Source organism: Perca flavescens, chromosome 20, assembly GCF_004354835.1.
Source record: "Perca flavescens isolate YP-PL-M2 chromosome 20, PFLA_1.0, whole genome shotgun sequence".
NCBI lineage: Eukaryota > Metazoa > Chordata > Actinopteri > Perciformes > Percidae > Perca > Perca flavescens.
In genome coordinates this window covers 30113429-30139118 of record NC_041350.1, presented here as the reverse complement: position 1 = coordinate 30139118, position 25690 = coordinate 30113429, and the positions used below count along the sequence as shown (strand labels likewise).

At 42.5% G+C, this 25690-nt stretch overlaps 1 protein-coding gene across 1 annotated transcript in view; it reads left to right on the top strand.

Moving 5' to 3' along the window:
• Positions 1-1804: 1804 nt before the first annotated feature.
• Positions 1805-25690, top strand: part of syne2b (spectrin repeat containing, nuclear envelope 2b) — a 158742-nt gene continuing 134856 nt past the window's right edge. Inside the window, exon 1 of the mRNA XM_028565176.1 lies at positions 1805-1864. The gene's annotated coding sequence lies outside the window, so the exon portion shown is untranslated. The remainder of the gene's footprint in view (positions 1865-25690) is intronic.

Genomic DNA, 25690 nt, shown 5'->3' with positions numbered 1-25690 from the left:
ATTCCACTTTGAAGGTGAGAAAAACATTTTAAAGTTTAGCAACGCAATTTCTCGACTGTTGCTGCTGCCATCTTGCGCGCCAACAACTCGGGCTGGATTTTGATAACCAAGTTTCCCAGTTGGTGACGTGTTGTTGACAACTGACGTTTGATGTAGGCGACTTTGGTTCACTGAACATATTTCAATGACAATAAACTGTTTATTGTGGACAAATGCCTCTGCCAAGAAACATGCACAGACATATGTTTGAAATTATTCATCAATAGGCCTATGTATTAAAAAACAACACATTAGCCGTGTTATGGAACGACACAGAAGGCGGGACCCAAAAGCATACGACCAACACAAAAAGTAAAATTAAGTGATTTAATGCGTGAAATATATACAATAAATGTGCTGGTGGCAAAAAAGGGGAAGTTGTGTCGAGGGAATCCAGTGGTGAGTCGTGGGTGCTGTGTGCTCTCCAGCGCGTGCTCCGTGACGTGGTGGTGGTGACCATGTGGTAGGCCTCCTCCAGAGTCCAACAAACAATTGAGTCCAATCCTTAGCCTACTGAGAGAGAGAGAAGCAGGTGTGAGGAGCAAGCAGGCAGGCAGGCACACGAACGAGCAAGGCAGGCTGCAACATGAGACAAACACAGAAAAACTGTTTTAGCTACACAAGCAAAAACACAGGGAGCTAGGATTGCCACTATACCACGCTAGTTGACTGTACGATCTGACGACGAGTGGATCACAGAGCCAGCCTTAAATACTGCAGGAGGTTGATTAGGGAATGAGCTTCACCTGGAGCCACCTGCCAGCTAAGCCACGCCCACAGCAATCAGCACAGGAGGGAGAACATGAGTGAAAAAACAAAAAAACACACAGAACAAAAAGCAGCACAGGCTGCCATGATGACATCATGACAATCCGTGTCCTTTCCCGTTCGTTGTCCTGCAGATAACACAAAAAAACACCTGGCGATGTGCTGTTTGGATGCTCGCATAAGAAAACAGCAGCAAATCTTTTGTTATTATGGCCTCCATGTTTTCACACACCTGATGCTCTAGGCTACGGCCAACCGTTGGTGACAGTCATGCAAAAAGTTGTTATGCCAAACGCCAATATAACGGAAGAAGAAGAACACGCATCCCGACCATGTGAACGCTGCCAGTCGGAAAAACAATGTAACCAGGGGGGCGGTGCCTGTTATTCCGAGGTGGCATGTACGCAGCAAGTTGTCCTCATTCTCAATAGGGTTACAGAGCAACAAATAAAAACGACATAATTAACGTTAACGTTAATTTTACTTGTCGTCGGGTAAACTGTGCTAATCATATTGTGTAATATGAGCTATTGTTTTAAAATGCAATGGTAGCCTACAGGTGGAGGGTAACATTTCATTCGAGTAAGTTTGGCTTGCCCTAATAGTCTTTTTAATTAGTCGCTAGTCCTCTCTTAGTTAGTAACGTTAGTTATTTGATATTCTACCCTCCATTTCAATCCTCATGAATGAACAAGAGGAAACCAGAGTTTCACTCAGGTTCGGAGTGAGCTGACATTAAACTGCATGCACTTGATGGGGCTGAAGCCTTTATTTCAGGTTACAACCACTAGTGCCAAACTGGAGGAGGATGTGTGTGTTGAACCCTGACTGGTTTCTATATTTAGTCTCCCAGTGTTTTTTTTTTTTTTTTTGCTCGCGGCCCCGGTATGGCTCTGGGTTCTCCGGTGACAGACCCGGCCCTGCCTGGAGCTCTGCAGACTGCAGATCTGTCAAACAGCGCTTCAGGTTTCATCTCCACCAACTATTACAGAGCAAGATCTGTTCTTCCACATTGGAAATCTTTCATCTTCCCCAAAAACGCACTCTTCTGCTGCATGTAAGTACAGGCAACTATTTGAATGTTTTTATTTATTTACTAGAAACTTTAGAATAACAAATACTGTAGTATTTGCAGTTGTAACGGATGCATTGGCTCTTGACTTCATTATTTGGTTGGGAGGTTTACATAATCCAGCTCTAATTGATCCCAGGTATCATCATGTTATTGCTCTTCTCCCCTGTGTTTCATCTGCCATGTGTGTTTTTCAAAGAATTATTTTTCATTACAGTCTTGTTAAACCTGCAGGACAACCGCTTGTTATGTGCTTTATTAAAAAGTCCTCTGGTCCTTCTCAAGGACTCATTACACGGCTCAGCTGAACTGATCTGAAAGCAGCCGTCCACACGTGTTCCCTGCTGCTATTTTCAGGCCCCGACAGCTTCATAACAGCGACGCTATCTCACATTCCTGCAGTCCAAGGGAGCGCACTTTGTAGCCTTGATAATATACAGCACTAGCATAAAAACTGGCCAAATGTAGTAAAAAAAAACAACTCATTCCAATTTAGTTGAAATAAGACATTGTAATGTCATACATAGGCTATTATTTTGTTTGGTGTGATAATAATAGTTTGATGCAATTCTATAACTGCATATTATAATATATTCCTTATTATTCCTAAAATATAACAAGTTTTGTTACTAAAAATATCTATTTTAATTTTCAATCTAATTGGAGGGCATTATAATGCATCACCCCTTATTTAACACACAATTATACACTTTGTGTTATGATGACTGCTTTGACAGGAATGTAGTTAAGGGGAAAAAACACCTGAAGTGTTATTTTTTGAGAAATTGAGAATCACATTTAAATATTGATTTGTTTGTGGACTTGTGTTTCTGTTTGCCTTCCAGGCTTATTTTCTCAGAGACGTTGTGGCTCACAACTGATTTCAAACTACAAAAGTGACACTTACTGGTTGACAGTTTATCAGGCCACCCAGCAACATTTGGCTCAGGGAATGTGGACAAGTGTTTGTCACTGTTGTATATGTTCATCCCCGTGATAACACCAAGACCGCGGCAAGCATAATTTGAAAATTTGAAAATATTGCACCTGATGCGCCCAAATTTATACTTGGAGATTTCAATGGTTGTTCTATAAAAACGTACTGCCTATCTACTATCAATATGTCAACTGTCCCACAAGAGGAGATAGAACACTTGACCTATGCTGTGGGAACATCAAAGAGGCTTATAAGGGCTACGCAAAACCGCCACTGGGGGATTCCGATCACAACGTGATTCATCTCGTTCCGTATTACAAACAGAAGCTTAAATCCAGCAAGCCCGAAATAAAGACAATTAAGAAGTGGAGTGACGAGGCGATTGAGAGCCTTAAAGGCTGTTTTGACTGTACAATATAGGACACCTTCTTTGACACTTGCAGGGATCTGGAGGAATTGTGGTGACAGATTATATTCAGTTTTGTGCGGACTTTGTAATTCCAGATAAACACATTAAAGTATTTTCCTTTTGAACAAGGGAATATGGCCCAGATGAAGGTTGTACAAAGGGAGATAAGACATTTAACCAATATGTGTAAGCATAAATATAAACTACAGATTGAGGCGAAAATGAGGGTTAATGACATGTGATGTGCAAGGGGTTATTGACCCTCTACAATTTGCATACAGGACAGAAAGGAGCACTGATGACGCCCTATTGTATATGCTCCATAATATTTATTGTCACCTTGATCCGCCCAAACGATATGTACGTGTGTTATTTATAGACTTCTCATCTGCATTTAACACCATTAGGCCTCACATTATGATGGAGAGGCTATTGCGGTTGGGAGTGCATAGTGACGTCACCAGATGGGTTGAGTCCTTTCTGACTGACTGAGTGCAGTGTGTCAGGGTAAATGAAGCAGTGTCTTCTCCCATTATTACAAACACGGGGTCTCCACAAGGAAGTACAATCTCCCCAGTCTTATTTACCCTGTACACAAATGAATGCAGGAGCAACACACAGGAACGTGTGTTGTTGGGGCTCGACCCACCAGCAGATGACTATAGAGGCGCAAGGGATTGAAGTGGTAGAGGAGTATAAATACTTAGGAACAATAATAGATGCAAAACTATCATGGAACACCAACACTGATGCAATCTATGAAAAGGGTCTGCAGCGACTGTATTTTATGCGGAAGATGAGACAGTTCAGAGTAGAAAAAGACATGATGATCCTTTTCTATCGCTCTTTTGTTGAGAGTATTTTAACTTTCTGCTCCATGGCCTGGTATTTGTCTTTGTCAGTGACAAAGAGTGGACATCAGTTAATTTCTCTGACCACGATCTGCAAATCCAGGGTAGTGAGGAAAGGACAAGCAATTTGCGGTGATGGGCTACATCCCCTATTCCAGGCGTATGAGGTGCTGCCATCAGGTAGAAGTTATAGGGTGCAGTCCTTACAAACCAACCCGGCTCGCAAATCATTCATTCCTACCAGCATTACACTACTACATAAATTAGGGAAAATAACTTGATCCTTTCTGTGTGATCATACTGCACGTTGGTATAATATTAAAACGCCACTGATGGTGTTGCACCTTACTATTGATTTTTTGAATACTATTGAACGACACTGCACTTTGCAATTTTTTTATGATGTGGAGATATTCGGGATTGTGTATTGTGGTTGTGTGGGGGGAAGGGAGGGTTTAGTGGTCTTGTTGTTGTCCGTTGTCTATGGTCTGTTGTCTGTCTATTTGATGAGCTGTATGGTGCAAGATGAATTTCCGAAAGGATCAATAAATATCTAAATGTCTATCTATTGTACATTAGACATTAGTCTACTGCTGTAACTAACTAGTCCACACTGTGGCTCCTCTATCTCAGATCATATCAGTTACCTTACTGTTGTCATAATGTAAGCTGAGACTATTTAAATGGATAAACTTCCTTGTTAAAGCTGTATATGCACCATAATCGTCTCTGTACCTAGTCGTGTAATTTTTAAGGCTTAGAGCGTCTTTGTTTAGGCTAAGTGTTATGTAGTCAGTGGGCACTCTCTTCATGAGTCTTCAGCTCTGTGAACAAACAGAGAAAATCCAAAGATTGTGCTTTAGCCTGGGAGTGCATTAAAACAGTCCTGTTTATAAATCCACACTTCCCAGCTGTTAAAGCAGATAAACAACATTGACACAACTCACCTATGTACATTGTTCAAAATCTTTCTATCCGGTGTCAATTTCAATACCTCCGTTTCAATGCCGGTTCCTTAATGATACTTTTTTCGATACCATATGTTTTTAAAATCCATTTCAACATCCACAAAAATGCATTAAACACAAAACTTTTATTTTCCACCTTAATTGTGAATCAAAACAGTTATCAAAATTAAAAAATTCTGGTAACAATGGTTGTGCTTTTGGATAGGGGTGCACAAGTCAGATACTAATCCTAACCCTAACCCAAAACAAACTTTAAAAATTAACAAAAAAAGAGAAACCTTTTTGCCACAACATTAACATATTATAAATAATAAATAAATAAACACATGACATTGTGTACAGGCTAGTATTGAACTAACTAAAATGCTAAGGAATGTAAACAACAAAGATGTTTTAGTGCAAACGAATTTCCTTGTTGGTGAAAGGTGCTGTAGATGTAAAGTTGCCTTTCCTTACAACCTCAGCCCGTCAGTCAGTCATCAGGGCACAGAAACCACTGTTGTGCCTGCTTGTCTCAGAGGAAGTGTAAAACAACAGCACTGCGACCGCTTTCACCTTTCCATTAATATCACACGCTGTCTGTGTGAAGTTTTGAAAAAATGTAAAACCACTTTATCGGCATTGCCGTTTGAATCCTGAACATTTATGAAAGGCTGGGTAGGGACTGTAGCTAACACCTGCCTTTCTGCAAGTGAGTTGAAGTAACAAAGACGTAGCTGTGACCTTTTCACAGCGTTTACATGCAGTTTAAAAAACCGACTATATTTGGGTTGTGGCAAATGCCATGTAAACACCGTACCCCGGTTAAAATCAGAGTGCTCATAACCCGGTTAACAGACCTAGAGAACTCCCTTTAGTAACCGGGTATTCCTGCACGCATACACCTTAACCGGAGTAAGATCGGCTTAAGGGTCTGCGCATGTTCGGTAGGTTAAAACTGCCCCTCCCCACTCAGCTGCAGTGATTTTTGACCCGGAAATAATAGTAAGCTGATTTTTTGCATAATTCCAAAATATCCTACTCTACCATTCATATTCTTATTTTTTATAAAGTTAGGTCTGAGAAATGGCACAAAGGCTACCTACAGGATATTTAACCCAAATCTGCCTCTGTGTGGTGTGTTCAGTGTTCAAAGCAGAAATTGCCTCTCCCTTTTTGCTATTATCATATCTTTGGGGGTGTGTCTGTGAACACTGTGTGACAGGTTCAGCAACACAGACGCTATTGATTTTTTTGCCTACGCTTAGACAAAGAGAATAAAGACCTGCTGGAGATCATTTAGAGAGAACTAAGGAGGGAGTGTTGTTGTTGCAGAGTGAGTCACGAGATTGACGATGAGAGGGAAGCATCAGGAGAGAAAGTTGTTGTTAAACCTGGAGCTGCAAGGAAATGTGATTTCCACGCATTTTTGTTTACATCTACTGTATTGTGGATGTCAACAGAGTTTTTAAAATCAGTTCAACTCAGTTCTGGCTTGTGTTGGTTCACTTTGACTCTGTTGAGTTTTGTTCAAACCATTTCAGTCAATTCTGTCTAGTCTACTTCCATTTGACTCTTTATTGCTCCAGTTGGAACTCAAATTCATCCAAAAAATATATATTTATATACTTGTGGAGCTCTGAGGTTTGAACTTGGATTGAATGCATCCCTTCCTTTCTTCCCCATCAACCTCCTTACAGGCTAGTGCTGTAAATAATGATAATGTGTGCACCTCAACTGGATATATACAGTATGCATAAATATATTTAAAAAACATTTAATGCTGATATTGCAGCCTTATGATGTCCCCCCTCCCTGTGCTTTTTCCACAGCAGTGTGCTATGTGTTTCACTGCCCTTTGCCTTGTTGCTACAGTTAGAGCTGACTGGAGAGATTTGTGACTTTGGCTCTGGGAAACTCTGTCACAGGCTCGCTCTATGTTTCTGTCTCCTGCCCTTCTGTATTTATTCTCTCCTGTCCTTCTCATAATCTTTTTGTTAACTCTCTCTCCGTCTATTTCTTACTATTACTCTTATCTATTCCCCTTTAGCTTCGCCTTTCCGTGGCACACTTTATTGTCTTCCTCTCTATTCCGCTGCATTTCTCCTCTCTTCCAGTTTTTTTTTATCAGACAAATACAACAAAACATTACAAAAAAATGAAAATAAATTGACAAAAAGGCTTATGGAATGTTAATCAAATACAATCTCTCACACACTCATATGAAGATCTTGTCTTCTGTTGTGGATATGCTTTATTCAGGCTCAGCAATGCGGCTGCTGCATTCTTTAATGTTGGTTTAAACATTTTTAATTGCTCTCAGTACACCATCCATCTAAGAATAAAATTCTTATTTGAAGTATAGCTGTCACGATGTCCATTGTGGAGAGGTTGCCCAAGATTTCAGTGCTGATGGTACCTGACTCTGCAACGAGTAGACCTACACCTCTGTCTTTGTTGGAATCCGGTCCCACCGGCTCGTTTTCTTCAGTAGTGAGTCCTCAAGTGGTTTTATATTGGTCCTTGGTTACTTTTTTCAGTATATTCACTTGTATTACAACTATTGTTTCAAGTTGTGATGCTTTTACTCTAATTGGGATTATCTAAGTAGTATTTATTTTAGGATGAGCAACAGAGCATGAGGACCCAAGTCTGCTCACTACACCACCATAACTGGAAGTCCCATATCACATTGATTTGTTTAACAGAGCTAAACTGCTAGGTATAAAATATGTTCGGTTATAGGTAGTCCAAAAAGGTGGTACCTCTTTGCCACATACCTTTTGACCTGATGGCAACAACTCAAGTTGACTGCCTGTTCCTTTCCAATTGTGACATGACTCATCCAGGAGTGTATAACAACCTATACAGTTTGTTTTTACTACGGACAATGAAGCTGAAGTCCTTTCCTACATATGGTATCTGTGTTTGAGGCCCATGGCAGTTTGTCATTAGTCACTCTCTAAGAGTCTTAAGGCCTTTTTATAGTTGTGCGTCAAATCGACGGCGCAGGGTCCGGCGTAGACGCAGACCCCTCTGCGTCTACGCCGGACCCTACGCCTGACGTGCACCTCTCCCTATGCCTGACTTGCACCTCTCGAAAAATGTAACTACACGTCGCGGCGACGCACGTAGCTCGGCCGTGGCTTGGTAGCGTTGCATTTCTCCGGACTCATTTCCTGGTTCTCCTTCTCCATAAACAACATGAAATCAAGGAGAGGGTTAACTTTTCCTTCTACATATTTCCCACCGTGGTCAGAAAGCACAGAGGAGACACTTTGTTTCTCTCACTATGACTCTAGAGTCGCTACTCGCTCCGCGCTCCGATGGTAATCGCGGGCACTCTCTCACTTCTCTCTACCACACACTCCCCACACACACACACATGCGGCTCGACTATAAACATCAGGCCACTTTTTAAGGCTACTGCGAGAGCTCTGCGTGGAATCGACGCACAACTATAAAAAGGCCTTTACTTGGACTATCTTCCTCTCTCTCCCTACCCCCCCTCTCTTTCTCTCACTCTTTCATCTCACCTCCCCCTGGTCACTCCGTCTGCAGCTGACACGAAGCCTTTGGATAGCTCAAATGCCGTACTAAAGTGGTTTAACCCCCACGTACACACACTTCTCAGTGTAGCTTTATGTCATTGTGTGTCCATGTGCACACATTAATGTGAGAGGGCAGTGGTCCACTTCTTGCACGTATTATTTGCTGCAGCACACTTGTGTAGAGGTTGACCTGCAGCAAAGGGCTAACCTCAGACAAACAGTGTTTCGAAATACTCTACAACTTCATGGTTGTGTTTTAATGCACTTGACTTATTTTATTTCTAATTATGTAGACATCAGTCAGTCAGTTATAGGTAAATCAGCTAGAATAATTAGCTGTAGGTGTTGCAACAGCCTGTTTGGTGAGCTTGTAGGGTCTTGTTTCTTGTACGTAGGTTAGCAAAAACCTTAACTACTTCAAATCAAATTCAAGGTATTGCTGATCACTCATCAGGTTCTCCACAATAAAGATCAAACTTATACTTATGAACCCTTGGCACAATATTGTGTTACTGACTGTAAAGTTCTTAAGTCAAATTTGAAGACTAGAGTGACTGAGCTTTTGCCTATGTAGCCCCAGGTTCTGCAGCAGCCTCGCTTTACAGCAATGTAAATGTGTCAGCAAGTCTGAAATTTAAATTGCACCTGCATTGTCTTAAACCTTAAAGGTCCCATATCATGCTTATTTTCTGGTTCAAAGTTGTATTTTGGGTTTCTACTAGAACATGTTTACATGCTTTAATGCTAAAAAAAAACACATTATTATTTTTTAGGGATACATTTTTAGCACCATTTATCATACAGACAAAACAAATTCCACAATACATGCCAGGTAATGTCAAGTGGTGCATAGAACAGATGAACACAAATTGAACAAGAATAAAAACCCTCTCCCACCCCCCACCCTCTGCAGTCTCGAGAAAATAAAACAAAAACAAAAATCACACCTTGCGGAGTCGCTCTCCTCTGGTTCTTGTGCCGTTAAGGTCATTAGGTCTGATATTTGTGCTGCTGCGCTTTCCCATAGGCTGATAGTTGATGGTTTGGCTTTGTTAATTCTTGCTGTAGAGAACTCAAGCATAACTATGTCTAGGAAATACGCTAACCACTGTTTTATACAAAGCGAGTTTTATACAGCGTTGAGCTATCATTTTCTAGGTTGCAGTTGAGCCAGCTAGCCAAATCTTCCTCTGTTTCTCAAGCAGGTGTAATTTAGAGTCATCATTAAGTCATCAAAACCATCGGGACAGTAGGGATTAGATATCCTATCACATCAGATATTATTGATGTTTTATGCCAGAACTAATGCACCTGTTCATATTCCCAGACCATATGTAGGAAAGTTCCAGTTTGTTCAGGTTGACAGAATGTACAATAAGGAGTGGGAATGGCTTTCGAGACGTACAGTACAGGCCAAAAGTTTGGACACACCTTCTCATTCAATGCGTTTCCTTTTCATTTTCATGACTATTTACATTGTAGATTCTCACTGAAGGCATCGAAACTATGAATGAACACATATGGAATTATGTACTTAACAAAAAAGTGTGAAATAACTGAAAACATGTCTTATATTTTAGATTCTTCAAAGTAGCCACCCTTTGCTTTTTTTATTAATAAGGGAAAAAAATTACATTAATTAACCCTGACAAAGCACACCTGTGAAGTGAAAACCATTTCAGGTGACTACCTCATGAAGCTCATTGAGAGAACACCAAGGGTTTGCAGAGTTATCAAAAAAAGCGAAGGGTGGTTACTTTGAGGAATCTAAAATATAAGACGTTTTCAGTTATTTCACACTTTTTTGTTAAGTACATAATTCCATATGTGTTCATTCATAGTTTTGATGCCTTCAGTGAGAATCTACAATGTAAATAGTCATGAAAATAAAGAAACACATTGAATGAGAAGGTGTGTCCAAACTTTTGGCCTGTACTGTATCTCTTCTGAGGAGTCCAATATGTCCTATGGCATATGTTGAAGTGGATCTACTGGTGATTTGGGTTGTTGGAACAGTGGAAAATGTTGTCCCAAACTGTCTCCCAATTAATTGTGTTCCCCTCAGGGCACAGCTCTCATTCCCATTTCTTTATTATTGGGAGTTCTCCTGTGGATATTTGCATCAGTTTAGCATAAATCCTGGACACTAATCCTCTCACAGGAAAATCAACAAACCATCTAATGACTGGGTGTGCCTCAAGACTGTTTGCCCATTGTACTCCATAACATTTTAGGGCTGATCTTAAGTGCAGATAAAAGTAGAAGGATGTCCTGGAGACCTAAAAACTAGCTCTCAGGTCTTCAAAACTCAACATACCTTTCTCATTGAATAGCTGGTCTAAAGTATAAATACCACTGCTTACAAGCAAAGGGTTTGTTACCAGACAGTAAGTGTGCCGTGCATTGTGCCATATTGGGGTATTCAAATGCCACTTATTAACGTAGTTGCTCCTCCACCTGTTTAAAGTTGGTCAGTGAGTTGGTGATAATAGGGCCATGGGCCAGCATACACCTTTTTGGACACACACCTGCAAAGGCAAGGTCTTGCAGTCTTAGACTTCCAGTGAGGTTTTGCCCTATTTCTCTCCATGGAACTGTACATGAGGGGTCCATCCACACTCTGAGGGCCCGTAGCTGAAAGGCTCTGTGATACACTTTAAGGTTAGGGATGGCCAAGCCTCCCGTGTTTGTGGTACGTTGCAGGGTAGAGTATTTTAACCTAGGTTGTTAATTATTCCAAATATACTGCGTAATTAAGGTATCACGTTTTTTCCAGAACTTTATTGGTGGGGGTAAGGGGATCATTGTACTTAAGAAATTCACACAAGGAACTATGTTCATTTTAACAACAGCAATTCTGGACCGTAGCGATGCAGGCAGCGCAGACTAATTGGCCTTTCAACACTACTTAATATAGTTTCATAGTTGTCCTGGACAACTCGCTGTAGCGACGCGTGTATGGTGATTCCCAAATAAGTTAATTTTGCTTTGTATTGTAACACTAATGGCTGATGTCACATGCCTGTTGTTCAATAAAAGAAGATTACATTTATTCCAGTTAATTTTATAGCCGGAGACTGAGCCAAATTCGTTGAAGATTTTAAGAATTTTTGAAAGAGTCCTCAAGATCAGAGATGTACAGCAAAAATATAATCTGCAACTAATGATATTGAGCTGCTATTGGATTTAATCTGGACATTACAGATTTTATTTTGCCTTATGGCTTGGGTTCAAGAGAGAGATTGCAAACAGCATGGGGGAAAGTGGGCATCCCTGTCGCGAGCCCCGCTCAATGGGAAATGGCTGCGAATGCAAGCTATTGGTTGAGACTATGGCTGTGGGGTTCACACATAAAGTACGCACCATGTCAATGAATTTGACCCCCAAACCAAACCTCTCCATTACTTGCCACAAGTAATTCCACTCTAGGCGGTCAAAAGCCTTTTCCGCGTCCACTGATAAAACTACTGCCTTTGTTGGGAGAATTTTGGCTTCTTCTATACATGAAATAATCTGCGTACATTGTTGCTGCATGACGCTTTGATATAAAACCTGATTGGTCGGGGTGGACTAGCTTCTCGATAAAGCGCTCTAGGCGGAGAGCCAAGACTTTGGAATAAAGCTTACTATCAGTCCTGATTAGGCTGATGGGCCTGAAATTGGTAACCTGACTCCGCCAGATGGATTGCTTCGAATTTGCTCGGCATATCCATCTGGGAACTTTCCGTTGGAGAGCTTTTGGGAAGGGGCGGAATACTGGTTATTTGATTGGATGAACCATCTGTCTATCACCTATGTTGGTGATAGACAGGCCAAATCAACCAATCAGATCCACGAAGCGTATGAAAATACAACCACAAGCCCGCCCCTGCTGCTGCAGGCAAAGCATAGCTCGTAAGCTCAGCATGCAAGCAACATGTCGGTAAAGGATATTTGCCATTTGTGTAACGAGAATTTAGGAATAAAAGTCACCATTTCAGGTTCCCGGACCATATTCCAAAAGAAGGATCCAAGAGAAAAAAAGCATTAGCAAGCGGCTAACAGAATTAGGGCTACCGCTGGCTGATAATACTGGTTAGCTGATTGGATAAACCATCGGTCTATCACCACCTAACCCACCTCAAAACCAACGCTGATTGGCCCGGTCGTTTGGCTAACGGCTCCAAATTTTCTCTGCCTCAAGATGCCAGACTGATCTGCGAGTGAAAAACTGGAGCTCGCGAGATCAGGACGGTCTCACGAGGCTATGAAATTGGAGCCATGCTTAAGATCTTTGCCCTTTTTGGGTATAACGGAAATTAGCGCAGTGTTAGTTTGTTGGTGGAAATTACCCTTCTGTATGGCTGAAGTTAAAGCTTGTAAAATGGTGGTCCTAATATATCAAAATACTGTAGAAGTTCTGATGGAATTCCTTCCTAACCTGGCGTTTTCAATGCAGATTTAAGTTCCTCTAACGTCATGGGTTGACCCAGTTCTTCTGCCTCCTCTGGGTCAAGAAGAGGCAGGTTTAGTTCTTGTAGTAACTTCTGGCACTGTGTCGGATCTAGGTTGCAGGAGGACTCATACAACTTTGAATAGAAGGATTGAAAAGTGGCGCTGATATCCTTGGGGTTTGTTGAGATACCTCGGTCTATGCGGATGCTATCGATAGTAGCTGTGGATTCGCTTTGTTTTAATTTAAGAGCAAGCAATTTGCTTGGTTTACAGCCATAAAAATAATAATTTTGCCTCACTCTGTGCATTATGAACTCAGTTCTCCTCCTTAGCAAATCATTCAGCTCTGTTCGACTTGTGACTAGAAGAGTATGCTATGTGTAGATTTAGAAAAACAAGTCTTAAGAGACTACTCTAAAGATTTACAGCGTTCTTCCAACTACGCAATCCTTGCCTCTCTTTTCCTCTCAAGTTGACTGCGAAGGAAGATGTGAAATCTCTAATAAATCCTTTAGTTGCCTGCCAGAAACTGAGTCTGTATTGATTGATATAAACTCAGCCAGTTGGGCTTTAAATTCTGAATCAAAAGCTGTGTTCTGGAGAAGGGAATTAGCAGTTGCTTTAAACATGTCTGATATATGTTTTTAAGCGTTTGAATGATTGACCCCTGATCTATCCTGATTTAAATGTAGTACTGCATTCATGTCTCCCCCTTTAATTAGTGAATATTCATTGAGAGAAAGCAATTCATTGGTTAGGCGCGGGGAAAACTTTAATCATATGTAGACGCATAAGTGCATATACTGCCCCTTTGGTCGCTTTAGACAGCCTGCTGCACGGTGTCCTTCCTCCCCACATGCAAAGCAGTGTTTACAGTCTTGTCTGTCTTGTTCTACGCAGCTTGGACAACCATAGGGTTTTCCACGTTTAGATTGTGTCCTATTTTGACTGTACTCGCGCCCATTGTGAGTTAGCTGTTGTTGATTTTGTTTTTGCATGGTCTCAACCAGTCTGGTCAGCTCCTCGACTTTGGTCGTGAGGTCTCTCAGAGGATCTGGTTTTGTTTGCTTTAACTTGGACTCTACACTCTCTGACTTTGTGCTAGGTGTCTTTACCACATCCGGCTCGAGCTGCGCACTGTGCACATTCGTTACAGTCTGTCGGCGGGAGGAGCCAAGTCTTTTCATTCTTTCGTTTTCTTCACTAGTTATTTTCATCACATGACACAAAATCATCTCATCAGTGACCCCACTGTTTGTCAACAACGGTTTGAGCTCTCTGCGTATGTCAGTGTGTTTGTGTCCGAAGCCTTGGTACACTGTATGTAGAAAAACTTCTGTAGCTGTAGAGTATTTAATGTTAGTGTCAGACAGTCTTGATTTCAATAGGATGCGTTGTTTTAAGCCTATTAAACGATAGAGAAATTGTTGTGATGTCTCGTTCTCATCCTGTTTTGTATACATCAGCTCTTGGAATAGCTCTGTGCTGTTTTTTTTCTCTTAGGTGGGTTTGGAGAAATCCCTTGAGCTCAGCCACTGCCATGTCGTCTTTGTTTATCAACATCTCTTTGAATATGCCTGGTCTTATGATTTTGAGCACACCACGAACAATCTCTGAGTCGGTGAACCCTTCTTTGATCCCATCATCAATTTGGCTACAGACATTATTGTAGCTGATATCTGAAGATTGATCACCGATCTGCCCGCCTTGCACTTTGAATTCTCTCCGTGAGAGGTAACTGAGTTCCCTTAAGGACACCATCCCTTCGCGAGCCGCCTGAGAGGCAGGGTCACCCGGTGGGTTTCCGTCTGGCTGCCTCAACAGACCTGAGGATGAGGGCATATGTGTCTGTGACAGTAACGCATGTGCTGGTATACACTGTATGAGTTTCTTGCTAAGTTCCTCGTAGCTAGCGAGCGCTTTAAGCAAATCAGCATTCGATGTGTCAGGTACATTTGACATTGTAACCTTAACAGACCCTGAATCTGGTTCGGCAATACCAATTGACGATGTGGTACTGACTAAAGTAGGTGTGTGTCGACTCTGTGAGTGAGTGTCTGTGGCGTTTTCAGGGGGTGTTTGGATAGTAACAGAACCCTCAGAAAAATCAACAAGATCATTAAGCTTACCACCTCTCTGCCCAGTATGTGACTCAGAATCACCCTTTACATTTAGAAATGACATAACATCACGACATTTTACTATATCATCAATAGCATCTTTTAGCATGAGCAACTGAACCATTCCCTCGTCATCTGTTTCAAGTAACTGCTTACTGTACATGAACAAATTGATGTGATCATAGCATTCCTCCTGATCTCCCTCCACAAACTCTGACTGGTCCACGTCCGACACTGGATTCGCCGCCCTAGCGACCCGAAGAAGCTCTTCCTGAGTAGGCTCTTCCTAATGTCCCACACTAGGCTCTTCCTCCCACCACTCAACATGATGGCTCCTCGTCTCCCTCACGGCTGGCAACACAGTTCGGTGATGGTGCAGTCGGCTCTGGATCGCAGGCCTCCACTCGTCCACAATCGCAGTCCCCCACGGCTGGACAGGGCTAGTTGCTGGTCAGCGTTGTCATCACTCTGCTCCAGATCCAATAAGTGGCGCCGAAGAATCCAAGAATCTGTAGCGGGTCCCGACTAGGTCTCCGCTGGCAGATATATAGATAACCCTCTGATAGGAGTGCTCTGGAAGTATTGGAAATATTACAGAGAAATTAGTGACGCAGGACAACAGTTGCTCATTCTCCATTCACTCGGATTATGAGCTTATCTTGCTCTGCGTATCGCTATATGTCCCAGTGTGACGCTGCTCGTGCTTACTACCACCCTGTGTCCATTTTAGGAAGTACATGAAATTGGGTGCTTCTTCCGTAATTTCTCATTAGTAATCAATTATACAAATCAGAATCAAATAAAATACTATTCCAATAGAAGGAAATTAAACAAAAAGTAATAATCTCCACAAAACTTATTTTGTGGGTGTCACACAGGCGCTAATGGATCCAAGAGTGTATCTTGTACATTACCCCACTAATAATGCCTGAAATGATATAAAACTTCTACACTAGTACAAATAGGTTATGTACTGGAAAGTTTGTAAGAACTGCACTGGAAGTTTCCTTTGCAGCAAGGGGAAGAGTTTTCAGAGTTTAGTAAATTGAAACAAATAAGACAGACTGAGACTAAAACCAAATTGGGTTTTTGTATTTTATTAAACAATATATATTTGCAAATATAGGATCAACATGATTTCACAAAAGGCCGCAGCCCAGTGTGGAGTCAGTTTCTCAAATGAGTGAACAGAAACACCAGGCTTATATGCATCTTCAGAGTGACAGCACATACGCACTTGGCTTAGTATTACGCTACAATTTTGACAGGCAATCTGATACACATGAAGACAATCAGAGAAATGCAAGAGACATCTTGGAGTCATCTCACCTCCTCCTCCCTGTATGACTTTCACCCCCCAGTTACATCTTAACTGGCATGGGAAAACATGAGATAGTTTTGGGGTGACCTTGTACCTTTATCGGTTCAGGCTAACAGTGCTCACAAAATGTTCCAGACTGGACGTCTCACAAAGTTAGAATCAAAATCTGCATGTGGGAAATGAGATAAACTCTTTCAGCATTTGTGAGAGAAGTAAAGTACGAATTAAACATAAAAATATAAGGAATTGTGCTTAAATGTAATTTTCCCATTACATTCCACCCTTTTGATTACAACCTAATCACAATACACAAATTATTTTAATGATTACATATATTTTTTGCAAATAGCTTCTTCCATGTTCTTCAATTGTCAGAGGTTGCTAGCACTTGACAAATCGTTAGAAACAATCTTTACCATTGTTTCGTGTGTGTGTGTGTGTGTGTGTGTGTGTGTGTGTGTGTGTGTGTGTGTGTGTGGTCCCCTTCTTGGCTGTTTTGAGCCTCTGTAAGAAGGAGCATTTAAACACACTGCTTTTCAAAGTTTGATCTATGTCATCATTGATTCAAAAATATTGATACATTGGGGTTAGTCAATTAAACAAGGTTCATACAGATAGTTATAGTAAACATTTTCTGTTACCACCAATATTCCATTAAAAATATGTACTTAAGTTACAAAAAAACCCAGCAATATCGAAAAGTCCTCAAATTTTTTGAAACTGGAAACGATCAAAGCAGTTTTTCTGTCAATCAATTAATTGATTTAGCAACTAATCATTTCAGTTTGACTTGTACAAAAAACATTATATTTCATAAACATATGTTTTGTGTACAAAAATCCTAATTCTTTTTAACCCAAATATGTCAGATTACAAATAGCATCTGTAAGCATTTGACAAAATTCTGATACTAACTTCTTTGAAATCCAAATTAGTTATTCCTAAAAATGACATAATTTGTCTTTGAAATCAAAAACCAACTGTTTGTTTATCACCTATATGACATAAGAAAGATTTTATTTAGCCTCCAGTGGGGAAATTCCCTCAGATAAAAGCAAGAAGTAGGTCAAATATAATTGACTTCCGATTGAAAGTAAAAAGTTAAATTTAACTCCTATACAATCCATCAATAGGAAACCTATTATCCTAATTCAAAAGTACTTTTAGCTCTCTGGTACCAGCAGGAACTGGCCTGAAAGGCAACTTCTTGTTTTTTCTAAACTTTTAGGCATTTGAGTCAATTCAAGTTTTTTATGTTGGTGTGCTGAAAGCTCAGAGACACAAGGCCTTGTGGCAGACTCCTCCTCGCTGGACACGCCTGCTGTAACCTGAGCCAGTCTCTCATAGACTGGCATCCAGTGCACTTCTCTCTAAAGCTGTTGTTTCCTCTAAGCTTTTCCTGACTGAATTGTTATCCCTTCTATTTATAAAGTATACTAGTATATTATATATTATTATCTTTATGGTATAAAAGTATTATCTTTTACTGTTTATAAGAGTTATCTTTAACTTATATTATATTTTACTTTTCGTGTAAACATATAAATATGAGAGTAAATATTAAATGAATATGTGTATACCATTGTCCATCCATCCATCCATCTTCGTCCGCTTATCCGGTGTCGGGTCGCGGGGGGAGCAGCTCCAGCAGGGGACCCCAAACTTCCCTTTCCCGAGCAACATTAACCAGCTCCGACTGGGGGATCCCGAGGCGTTCCCAGGCCAGGTTGGAGATATAATCCCTCCACCTAGTCCTGGGTCTTCCCCGAGGCCTCCTCCCAGCTGGACGTGCCTGGAACACCTCCCTAGGAGGCGCCCAGGGGCATCCTTACCAGATGCCCGAACCACCTCAACTGGCTCCTTTCGACGCAAAGGAGCAGCGGCTCTCCGAGCTCCTCACGGATGACTGAGCTTCTCACCCTATCTCTAAGGGAGACGCCAGCCACCCTCCTGAGGAAACCCATTTCAGCCGCTTGTACCCTGGATCTCGTTCTTTCGGTCATGACCCAGCCTTCATGACTATAGGTGAGGGTAGGAACGAAAACTGACCGGTAGATCGAGAGCTTTGCCTTCTGGCTAAGCTCTCTTTTTCGTCAACGGTGCGATAGATTGAATGCAATACCGCACCCGCTGCGCCCGATTCTCCAACCAATCTCCCGCTCCATTGTCCCTCACTCGCGAACACAACCCCAAGGTACTTGAACTCCTTCACTTGGGGTAAGGACTCATTCCCTACCTGGAGAAGGCATTCCATCGGTTTCCTGCTGAGAACCATGGCCTCAGATTTAGAGGTGCTGATCCTCATCCCAACCGCTTCACACTCGGTTGCGAACCGATCCAGTGAGTGCTGAAGGTCGCAGGCCGATGATGCCATCAGGACCACATCATCTGCAAAGAGCAGCGATGAGATCCCCAGCCCACCAAACTGCAACCCCTCCCCACCCCGACTACGCCTCGATATCCTGTCCATAAATACTACAAACAGGATTGGTGACAAAGCGCAGCCCTGGCGGAGGCCAACCCTCACCTGAAACGAGTCCGACTTACTACCGAGAACCCGGACACAGCTCTCTCTTTGGTTGTACAGAGATTGGATGGCCCTGAGAAGAGACCCCCTCACCCCATACTCCCGCAGCACCTCCCACAGTATCTCCCGGGGACCCGGTCATACGCCTTCTCCAAATCCACAAAACACATGTAGACCCGGTTGGGCATACTCCCAGGCTCCCTACAGGATCCTTGCGAGAGTGAAGAGCTGGTCCGTTGTTCCACGACCAGGACGGAATCCGCATTGTTCCTCCTCAACCCGAGGTTCGACTATTGGCCGAACCCTCCTTTCCAGCACCTTGGAGTAGACTTTACCAGGGAGGCTGAGAAGTGTGATACCCCTATAATTGGCACACACCCTCTGGTCCCCCTTTTAAAAAGGGGAACCACCACCCCAGTCTGCCACTCCTTTGGCACCGTCCCAGACTTCCACGCAATGTTGAAAAGGCGTGTCAACCAGGATAGCCCCTCCACACCCAGAGCCTTGAGCATTTCTGGACGGATCTCCTCAATCCCCGGGGCTTTGCCACTGTGTAGTTGTTTGACTACATCAGTGACTTCCGCCTGGGAAATCGACGACAATCCCCCATTATCCTCCAGCTCTGCCTCTAACATAGAAGGCGTATTAGTCGGATTCAGGAGTTCCTCAAAGTGCTCCTTCCACCGCCCTATTACCTCCTCAGTTGAGGTCAACAGTGTCCCATCCTTACTGTACACAGCTTGGATGGTTCCCCTTCCCCCTCCTGAGGTGGCGAACAGTTTTCCAGAAGCACTTTGGTGCCGACCGAAAGTCCTTCTCCATGTCTTCTCCAAACTTCTCCCACACCCGCTGCTTTGCCTCTTTCACGGCAGAGGCTGCAGCCCTTCGGGCCCTTCGGTACCCTGCAACTGCCCTCCGAGTCCTCCGGGATAACATATCCCGGAAAGACTCCTTCTTCAGTCGGACGGCTTCCCTGACCACCGGTGTCCACCACGGTGTTCGTGGGTTACCGCCCCTTGAGGCACCTAAGACCCTAAGACCACAGCTCCTCGCCGCAGCTTCAGCAATGGAAACTTTGAACATTGTCCACTCGGGTTCAATGCCCCCAGCCTCCACAGGGATGCACGAAAAGCTCCGCCCGGAGGTGTGAGTTGAAAGTCTGTTGGACAGGGGCCTCCTCCAGACGTTCCCAATTTACCCCACTACACGTTTGGGCTTACCAGGTCTGTCCAGAGTTTTCCCCACCCTCTGACCCAACTCACCACCAGATGGTGATCGGTTGACAGCTCTGCCCCTCTCTTCACCCGAGTGTCCAAAACATACGGCCTCAGATCAGATGAAACGATTATAAAATCGATCATTGACCTTCGGCCTAGGGTGCTCTGGTACCAGGTACACTTATGAGCATCCCTATGTTCGAACATGGTGTTCAAGTTATAGACAATCCATGAATAGCACAGAAGTCCAACAACAAACAACCACTCTGGTTTAGATCAGGGAGGCCGTTCCTCCCAATCACGCCTCTCCAGGTGTCTCCATCATTGCCCACGTGTGCGTTGAAGTCCCCCAGCAGAACAATGGAGTCCCCCACTGGAGCCCCATGCAGGACTCCAGTCAAGGTCTCAAGAAGGCCGAATACTCCGAACTCCTGTTTGGTGCATATGCACAAACAACAGTCAGAGTTTTCCCCCCCACAACCCGCAGGCGTAGGGAGGCGACCCTCTCGTCCACCGGGGTAAACTCCAACACAGCGGTAGTCAGCCGGGGGCTTGTGAGTATCCCCACACCCGCCCGGCGCCTCACACCCTGGGCAACTCCGGAGAAGAAAAGAGTCCAACCCCTATCCAGGAGTATGGTTCCAGAACCAAGACTGTGCGTAGAGGTAAGCCCCACCAGATCTAACCGGTAGCGCTCCATCTCCCGCACCAGTTCCGGCTCCTTCCCCACAGAGAGGTGACGTTCCACGTCCCCAGAGCCAGCGTCTGCTGCCCGGGTCTGGTCCGTCGAGGCCCCTGACCTTCACTGCCACCCATGTGGCATCGCACCCGACCCCAACGGTTCCTCCCACAGGTGGTGGGCCCATGGGATGGAGAGGGAGTTGCCACGTAGCTTGTTCGGGCTGTGCCCGGCCGGGCTCCGTGGCAAACCCGGCCACCAGGCGCTCGCCGACGAGCCCACCGTCTGGGCCTGGCTCCAGACGGGGGCCCCGGGCTTCCTCCGGGCAGGGTCACTCCATCTCTGCTTAGCTTTTTCATTGGGGTTTTTGAACCATTCTTTGTCTGGCCCCTCACCTGAGACCACTTTGCCTTGGGAGACCCTACCAGGAGCACAAAGCTCCAGACAACACAGCCCTCAGGTTCACAGAGACACACAAACCTCTCCACCACGATAAGGTGATGGTTCACGGAGATAGATATTTAGTCTTAATCATATCTCTAAGTTGTTGATACATTTAATCATCATGGTTTCAAACCCCATCTCAGCACTTACACAAAAATAGTTTACAGATGTTTTATGTCAGACTTTACCTAAAGCCAACATTATTTCTATCAAATTTTCATCAATCCAATTCAGATTTGAACAATGAAACGTACTTTAAACATTTCCTGATACATCAACTGAATACTTATCTTAAAAGAAAAAACTTATCTAAAAATAAGTACTTCTAATTATCTTCTCCTAATAATGTTTGTATTTTCAGAATGTGAGTCTGTGTGCTACTTAACTTCACAATGCGTCAGATGTGTCAGAGCAGAACGGTCTCTCCCCCCCTCCTTCTCTCAGTCCGTCTGCTGGTCCGTACCTCCAGACAGTTTTTACTGGTCCTGCAGCTGGAGGGGGAGCGAGATGGACGCGACTGACACAAATGAGGCGCCGTGTGGCACAAAACAGAACTCCAAAAAGCATTATTTGTTCTTTTATCAATATTATTACTTGGAAAATTGTCTACTTATTTTAATGAATATCAATAATTATAAAACTGCATTTCTTTCCCTCATGCTGGTTTAACTCTATAAAATCCATACAAATTGTGCTAAAAAGGAAACACTGCTTTTGTAATTGTTCTCTTTTAGATTACTTTAAGGGTTGTGTTTCAGTAAATAGTGAAAGTCAATCAAAACAAAACTAAATTTTCTTTAGAATAGTTTTTAAATTTAAAAAATTATGTGAACACCCCATTCATTAAACACCCAATTTATTATTGCTACTATATCCCTTCTATTTGAGGCATGACAAGCTCATGACTCAAAAAAACGCAGCACATATAAATCTGTTCAGTGGTTTAGCCATTAACACTGTCTTGTGTTACACAGCAAAACCTGAATAAAAGCAACACAAAATTCAATAAATCATTTCTTTTAAAAGAAAACTATTCACCAAAGTGTTTTCAACGTCAACATCAATTAATTTAGTTTTAACATATTTGTGATATAGCAAATCAAAATACAAACAAAGTCTTTAGTGCAGTTTTACTGAAAAAAAAACTCACTAGAGTACAATATTACATTAACTGTTTTTAGGCTGAAATCTCATATCAACCTGTATTGGTTTCAATATAACCAATAAACTAAGACGAATTAAACAAAAATATGTTGTTTATTTTCTTTTTATCTTTAGTTTGCAACCCAAAGTTATGCTAACCGTTGTCTGGTAGTTCTAAAAATCATTACAAATTAAAGTTTTTAGGCCTATAGAACAAACCTAAGTACTTCCAATTGACCTCTATTTATCCAATTTGTTACCTGATATGGGAAACATATCACATTCTTATAATTCATGACAAACTATATCAAAATAATTGCTGAACTCTACATGCACATCTCCTGTTTTTCTCTTATCTCTGGGTGTGTGTGTGTCTATGGCCTTGCTGCTCTGTAAGCTTAGTCTACAGTGAGGGTTAACCAATCACCTCACTGAGTGTCTCTGCTGCTCTCATTGTGGTTGATAGCATGTCATCAGGAATTTGTGCCTTTTGCACTGAGACATAATACGTTACCAGTTGGTGTGTCTGGTGGGTGCATCTTTACCCAAGTCCAATGTGTGGAGGTGCTGTAAACAAAATCTCAAAAAGGGTGACAGGTCAAGTCGCTTGCGCGTGCACATTCTATACCTCAGTACAATAAGCAGAGCTTTTGTCAAATGTAGGCATGTTGCATTTTGAATGCAAACCACTATACTTGAGATTTTGGTAGGAATTCTCCATTTTGGAATTATTTCAGTAAGTAGGGCTTTGGCTCCTACACTAGCTGACAGTAGTCTTGATCCAAAAAGAAATCATTTGTGAACCAATGTTGCTTCACCATTGTGAAACAATTTTTTCCCTCAATTGTATTTCCATCATCCTAATCATACTTTTTACACCTGGTTTTAACCCATGTGTCAACTTTGCAAAATTTAGTAAAGAAAAAGCTGGATAGCTTTCTGTTAGGAAGAATGAGCTCTACTGCTTGTACTGAGAGATGAGATGGCAGAGATCCAAATCGGATAGCATCAGAAACACCTACAACAGAGATGCCCACACGGTTAGGCCACTGCTAGAGTCTCTGGAAGAAGAACTGTTAACCTAAAAAATGAAATCAGGGTTAGTGAGAGGTGTGTCAGAGAGGTCAGGTCATGGTATTCAGACCACCTTTAGCTCTGCAACACCATTGTTTCTCTCGGTCAGCTGGTGTGTGTAGAAGAAAATCAGGGTTAAGAACAGTGCATCTGTTAGAGTGACATTTTGCAATCTAACAGAGTAGTAATATCTAAGGTACCTGGCCACAGATAAATAGATAAACAGAGTTTTTCATTCTGTTCCCCCAAAATGTGTGACGCAGAATGTGGAACAGGGCGTATTTAATGCTTTGGGTGGCAGAATCAAGTTTAGCAGAGAAATTTGCAACCGGACGGAGTTTTGTCGCCGTGGTGTTGCAGCAACACAGAGCCACGCAGCTCTTGCTGGCAGTCCCAGCATCAGGGAAGCCAGTTTCATATTCACAAACGCTTCATTAGCTTCGGCAGCAAAAAGTCTTACAGTGACCTCTGGAACGTGTACAGGCATTTTTACGTGACAGGGTCAAGTAAAAAAAAATCCTAATCATTAACACTAAACTGAAAAAGCTGCTATTCTGTTCATTTTACATGAAAACAGCACTGTACCAAAAAACTCTCTTGAGGAAGGAAAAAGCAGATGCAGCCTTGAGAGATGTAGAAAAAACACAAGCTGGGCACTAAAAAAACTATATTGGTTGTCAGTCAAGCATACAGCTACAACACAGTCCGTATCAGTCCAAATCAGATGTGAGGTTGTCAAACTGTCATTATGTCTCTAAAGAACCGTTTTGAGCATTCTTCATCAGGCCCTGTAGTAACATGAGCTGTGTAATGCAGGTTGTCAGGTTTCATGCAGTCAGAGGCAGGGCTGATTACAGACGCCGCCTCAGTGAGGTCATTTTAGCCACACTGTGATTAACAAATGTGGTTTTGTTAGATGCATCATTACGAGAAATTCTCAATCCATCAGGTGTTGAGGTTAAGCCAATGTTAAAAGTGCACATTAAATCACTACCTGAGCAAAATAAGTTGACATAAATCAGACACCAAAAAAAAGTTTCCCATGTATATATGAAAGGAACAGAAAATGTTCTTTTACTGTTTAACCTGTATTCCCAATTGACCAAATAGAATGACCACTGCACTTCAGTGTCAAATCTTTAGCTCTAATAATCAGGTTATGTGAGTGGAACCCTTTTAACTTTACCCTCAGTAGTAGGCATTTTCTTCTAGGTTTCAGAAGATAACATACTATAATTGTTTAACTGATTAGATTCTTTTTTCAGAACTTTCTAACCTATCAATTGAAACAAAAAACAGTGCATCAGTGCCAAGCATTTCTTCATTGCATGAAGCGAGTGTGTGTGTGTTTTTTAGCAGTACTTTATCAGCTTTTGGACTCAGTCAAACAGAGGGACAAGTGTTGTTCTTTGTCTGGTGTTTTTTGCTTTTTCTTCGGGCAATTACATACCCAATGTCCAAAGTCCTTGCAGTACAAACACTGGTCTCGGTTGTAGGGCTCATTATTTTGCCCACGGTACCCGCCTCGACACCTTCTGGCTCGACCACGTCCTTTGTGGGAGCGGCCTTTTTCGGGTCCGCGCTCCATATGTTGCCCACCAGCCTGTTGTAACATGCAGAAAAACGCTTCAAACATGGTTTTCTCACGTACTCGTTGGTCTTTCCACCCGATGCAGGTGTGACTGATGTTGTCGGTCCTGTCCGATAGTTGAGTCTGTGTCCTCTTCGTCCCTCCATTTTTCCAACTTGTCTTCCTGATTTTTAGAGAAAGCTTCAGAACATGGGCTTTGGTTAGAACTGATGAGGTTATTGGTGCATGTGTGTTTGCATTCTTTCCCTAGATCACTGTTTTCTTAAAACATTCTTTGTTTTTCCTGTAGGCTACTCAGTAGCTTTAAATCCTGTGTCTTAATTATTGATTTTCCCATTAATTTTCTTTCTACTTCCTCTAATTCCTGTCTTAACAGTTTGAGTTTGTACGTGCTAAAAGACCCATTTTCAGGAAAAACCGTAAGTTTTGGACAAATACGGCAGACACCCCAGGCTTTTTGAGCCGAATTTTCGCACCATGTCATCCACCACGGTTCCCGTAGGGACGTGTGAGCCGGATCTGCCCGGTCCGTTACCCATTTTACTGGGAAGAAGTACTTCTATCCT